Source organism: Hemitrygon akajei, unplaced genomic scaffold (assembly GCF_048418815.1).
Source record: "Hemitrygon akajei unplaced genomic scaffold, sHemAka1.3 Scf000038, whole genome shotgun sequence".
NCBI classification, from domain to species: Eukaryota; Metazoa; Chordata; class Chondrichthyes; order Myliobatiformes; family Dasyatidae; genus Hemitrygon; species Hemitrygon akajei.
In genome coordinates, this window is record NW_027331924.1 from 9,839,535 (window position 1) to 9,845,620 (window position 6,086).

Below are 6,086 nucleotides of genomic sequence, written 5' to 3' on the forward strand. Positions count from 1 at the left end.
CTTCTTACTGCCAAAGACAGGTTGAGACGGATATTGCTGATAATATTAAGATTGACCAAGCGGTTTTGTCAATACTTCAGTCATAAAAGAAATGTTAATTGGAAAGTTAAGTGTATTAGGAATAACGGTTATGCAGAGGATACATAAATAAAATAAAATAAAAATTAAATAAACGTTACATAAAATTATGAAGAGGAGGACATAGCGGATGATTAACTCTTAATTCGCTAAAGTGTTCACCTAAAAAGATGTTAAAAATAAAGTTGCTTAAGCTGATTCAGTGATCTTACTAAATGAGGTCCTCTTTCAGATGGAAAGGGTGAAAGTTAATAAATCTCAGTGTCGGACAACATATATCCAAGGGTACTTAGCGAAGCCTACAATTAGAAATACAAACACAAAACAAATACTTTTCAAAACTCTGTGAAGACTGATGAAGTCTGTAATGACTTGAAATGGACAAATATTTTCTTGGTATATAAGAGGGGTGACAGCACTGACACTTTAAAATACTTACCTGTAAGCTGATCGTGTATTGTGGGTAAGATAAGAGGAATATAAATAAACGCCGAGTTGGAAAAGCAGCTGATAAGAACAGGGATGTAGAAAGTGGGAATACAGGGATCCCTGTCTGGATTACTGCCAGTGACTAGTGGTGTTGGGACCATTACCTATTGCTGTATATAAGTGATTTAGATGATGAAATAGTTGGATTTGTTGCCAGGTTTGCTGATGATATGAAGACTGGTGGAGGGGGAGGTAGTGTTGAGAAAATAGGTAAGATGCGGAAGCACTTAGACAGATTAGGAGAAAGGGCAAATAAGTGGCAAATGAAATATAATATTGGAATATGCACTGTCACGCGTTCCAGTGGTGGTGATAAATGTGCAGACAGGGGAGAAAATCCGAAAATCTGAGAGGCAAAGTGACTTTGGTGTCATTGTACGCAACACCTTAAAGGTTAACTTGGAGGCTGAGTTGGAGGTGAGGAAAGGAAATGCAATGTGAGCATTCATTTCTGATGTCCAGAATACCAGAGCAGGGATGTGATACTGAGGCCTCACCTTGTGTATTGTGTACAGTTTTGTGCTCCTCATCTCAGAAGCGATGTGCCGGCATTGGAGAGAGTCCAGAGGAGGTTCACAAGGATGATTCCAGCAATGAAAGGGTTAGCATACGAAGAACATTTGATGACTCTGGGTCTGTACTCACAGGAATTTTGAAGGATGAGGGACGTTCTCTTTGAAACCTTTTGAATGTTGAAAGGCTGAGACAGAGTAGAAGTGTAAAGGATGTTTCCCACGATAGCGGAGTCTAAGACAAGAGGGAATATATTCAGGAAAGATGGGTGTCAATGGAAAACAGAGATATGGAGAAAATTTCATAGTCAGAGGGTGGTGAATGTGTAGAAGTTTTGCCACTTGCAGCTGTGGAAGCCTGGTCGTTGGGTGTATTTAAGGCAGAGATTGATAGTTTTCTGATTGGACATGACATCAAACTGATGGGGAAAAGGCCTGGAAATGGGTTTGAGCAGGGGAAAGAAAGGATCAGTCATTATTGAATGTTGGAGCAGACTCGATGGACCGAACGGCCTAGTTCTGCTCCGATGTCTTATATTTTTATGGCGTTCTGTTAGCAGACAGGCAGCATGGGTTCAGAAAGGGTAAATCATGTTTCACTAATATGTTGCAGGTCTATGAAGTGGGCGGGGGGGGGAAACAAAATTTATGATCACAATAAAGCGGTGATACCATTTACTTGGGCTTCAGAAGGATTTTGAAAAGGTACCCCAGAAGAGGTTAATATTCAAATTACAGGAGGTAGGGATTCAGGCTACGGGACGTGAATGAGTGCAGAACTGGCTGAGAAGCAGAAAGGGAAGAGTTGTGGTGAGAGGATCATTTTCATAGCTGGAAAATGTTAAAAGTGGCTTCCACAAGAATCCGTTTGGGGGCTGCTGCTGTTTTTATTTACATTGATGATTTGGATAAGCACAGAGTAACAAACTAGCTCAGTATGCAGATGACACAAAATTAGAGAGATCGGCTGATACCATTCAGGCAGGGGAATCAATACAGGTAGATCTAAACAAAACCCTGACGTGGGCAGATAAATGACAGGTGAAATTTAATGCAAATAAATGTAAAATATTACATTTAGGAAGTAGAAGTGTTAGATATAAATATACAATAGTGGTCTTGAGTAAGCAAGTGCATTGTATGAGAAGGATTTGAGTCTCCTGGAAGACATCACTATCAATATCTGGACAACATACTGAAGCAATGAGGAAGGCTGATATAATGTTGGGCTATGTAATACGATCAGAGGAGTCCAGAGCTAGAGACGTCTCCTTAACCTGTTTCATGCACTTGTGAGGCCACGCCTTGAGAACTGTGTACAATTCTGATCACCATATTTTGTAAGGAATGTGAAGTCATTGGAAAGAGATCAGAGAAGGGCGACTCCTCTCACTACAGGACTGCAGGGTGTCAGCTATGCAGTAAGATTGAGAGAATTAAATCTATCTGGCCTAGGTTGACATACAATGAGAGGAGATATGATAGAAATATTCAGAATCATTAAGGGCAGAGTAAGTATGATGCCAACTGCTACTTCAAAATTAATCTATCAACAAGGAAACGTGGAGACTGGTGAAAGTGAGATTTCAGACTGACATCAGAAAGCAATTCTTTATAAAGTGATTTGACAGATGCACAGTGAACGCAACACTCTCACACTGAAGCATAGACTGACAGGTAGAGAATGTACCCCACAATCTCACACTGTATCATGGACTGACAAGTACATAATGAAACCCGCCCTCTCACACGGTATTGGAGACTGACAGGTACAGAATGAACCCTACCATCTCAGAATCATATCAGAATCAGGGTTATATTCACCGGCAGGTGACGTGAAATTTGTTAACTTAGCAGCAGCAGCATTTCAATGCAATGCATGATCGAGAGGAAGAAAACATAATAATGAAGAATATAAAAATAATAATGTTACTAAATAACAAAGTAAATCAATTGCAGTGTAAGTATATTGAATGATGTAAACAAATCAGAAATACCATATATTAAAAAATAGTGAGGTATTGTCCAAAGATTTAATGTCAGTTTAGGAATCGAATGGCAGAGGGGAATACGCTGTCCTTCAATCACCGAATGTGTGACTTCAGCCCTCTGTACCTCGTACCTGATGGGAACAGTGAGTAAAGGGCATGCCCTAGGTTTTGGAGGTCCTTAATAATGGACTTTGCCTTTCTGAGACACCGCTCTCTAAAGATGTCCTGGGTACTTTGTAGGCTAGTACCCAAGATTGAGCTGATATGACTTACAACCTTAGCACTTCTTTCGGTCCTGTGCAGTATCACACTGTATCATAGACTGTACCTGTATCAGGTACAGAGTGAACACCACACTCTCACACTGTATCATGGACTGACAGGTACAGAGTAAACCCCACACTCTTACATTGTACCAGAGACGAGGAGATACAGGAGGAACACCACAGTCCTGCAATCTATGTCTCCGATTCTGGCAGTCTGTCTGCTTGCTTGACCCATTTATTTGTCAGTTTGCCTATCGGAGTGTGTGTGTGTGTGTGTGTGTGTGTGTGTGTGTGTGTGTGTGTGTGTGTGTGTGTGTGTGTGTGTGTGTGTGTGTGTGTGTGTGTGTGTGTGTGTGTGTGTGTGTGTGTGTGTGTGTGTCTGTCTGTCTGTCTGTCTTACATCTAACAATATTTCTCACGCTTGCCTTTCACTCGTTCATTTCCAGCTGCTATGCACATATTCCTCTGCCAATTTGTAGTATTTTTTGTATTATTTAACAGTCTGCCTATTCTTTTGCAGATTGAAATATTTGTTCTCGATTTCTATTGACCTTTGGCAGATTTGAGATCCCCATTGAAGACTGTTACATCAGCAACATGACACACAAAATGCTGGAGGAACTGGGCAGAGTTCCTTATGTTACCCTGGATTGCCAACATCTTCAGATTTTCTCGTGTTTGTGCATTAGCAACGTGCTTATTTTACCGTTCCCATCCTGATCTCTTTCTCTTTGTATCTTTGTTCGAATCTGTGCTTGTGCATTTCGAATTATATAGACTTCATTACTTACATCCTTCATATACATGAGAAGTAAAATTATTTACGTTATGTCTCTGACCAAATGTGTAATACGCAATTTATAGTGACTTATAATAAATAGTATGTTCAACTGGATAGTCACCGTAACATAGAAATACATTTGTACAATTGTTTCTGAGTGTGTGCGTGTGTGTGTGTGTGTGTGTGTGTGTGTGTGTGTGGGAGAGAGAGAGAGAGAGAGAGAGAGAGAGAGAGAGAGAGAGAGAGAGAGAGAGAGAGAGAGAGAGCAGGAACTGAAGGTCAGTTCAAAATGGGAAACTGCAGGGAGAGAGGTAGGAATCGGTCAATGTCGCTGGTCTCCGTTCAGAGATAAATAATTAGCCAACAAAAAGATGAAATCGGTAAGTGTATCTGCTTCGTGACAGAGCTCAATCTTTGAAAGTATATCACTCGGCCTATATCACAAAGTATATCACACGGTGGTCAGCAGCACAGGAGCGCCGCAGGGAACCGTACTCTCTCCGGTCCTGTTCACCCTGTACACATCAGACTTCCAATATAACTCGGAGTCCTGCCATGTGCAGAAGTTCGCTGATGACACGGCCATAGTGGGGTGTGTCAGGAATGGACAGGAGGAGGAGTATAGGAAACTGATACAGGACTTTGTGATATGGTGCAACTCAAACTACCTGCGTCTCAATATCACCAAGACCAAGGAGATGGTGGTGGACTTTAGGAGATCTAGGCCTCATATGGAGCCAGTGATCATTAATGGAGAATGTGTGGAGCAGGTTAAGACCTACAAGTATCTGGGAGTACAGTTAGACGAGAAGCTAGACTGGACTGCCAACACAGATGCCTTGTGCAGGAAGGCACAGAGTCGACTGTACTTCCTAAGAAGGTTGGCGTCATTCAATGTCTGTAGTGAGATGCTGAAGATGTTCTATAGGTCAGTTGTGGAGAGCGCCCTCTTCTTTGTGGTGGCGTGTTGGGGAGGAAGCATTAAGAAGAGGGACGCCTCACGTCTTAATAAGCTGGTAAGGAAGGCGGGCTCTGTCGTGGGCAAAGTACTGGAGAGTTTAACATTGGTAGCTGAGCGAAGGGCGCTGAGTAGGCTACGGTCAATTATGGATAACTCTGAACATCCTCTACATAGCACCATCCAGAGACAGAGAAGCAGTTTCAGCGACAGGTTACTATCGATACAATGCTCCTCAGACAGGATGAAGAGGTCAATACTCCCCAATGCCATTAGGCTTTACAATTCTACCGCCAGGACTTAAGAACTTTTTAAAAGCTATTATTAATGCTTTTTGAGATAGTGATTTAGATGCATATCATATTTTTTTTACTGAGTTAAGTATTGTATGTAATTAGTTTTGCTACAACAAGTGTATGGGACATTGGAAAAAAAGTTGAATTTCCCCATGGGGATGAATAAAGTATCTATCTATCTATCTATCTATTTTCACCAGGGTCGCTGCTGAGGTAATGTCGCAGATTTTTGATGTATTTGTATCCAATCGCCCCAATATTTACAATGGAGACAATGGTATTGAATTAAAGTGTTTGTTCAAGTTATTGTTACTAAGGAAGTTAATGAGGTGTATAACCGTATCTCTGGAGACAGATCCTCTGTATAAATCAGGGCCGCTAGGAATGCATCAGCTGTCTGCCGGAGCTGTGTATTCAGGAGCAACAGAAATCACAGATTATCACTGGAATGGTGAATCCAGTCATCTGGCGGATAGAAGACGTTTACTATCCTTTTATTTCAGCCTTTGGAATTCCCGGTAAGCCGCAGTGTCAGCTGCCGTGAGTGGATGTTGAAGTTTAATCCCAATGATGTGATTGATGCTGCCGCTGGTTTAAACTGTGCCTGTATACCGCATTTCAGGAATGGAGTGGAAACACCGGGACTATAGATGCTGGGATTTCTATCTAAAAGCAAACCGCTGCAGGAATTCAGCGAAACGGCCAGTTTCCGTGG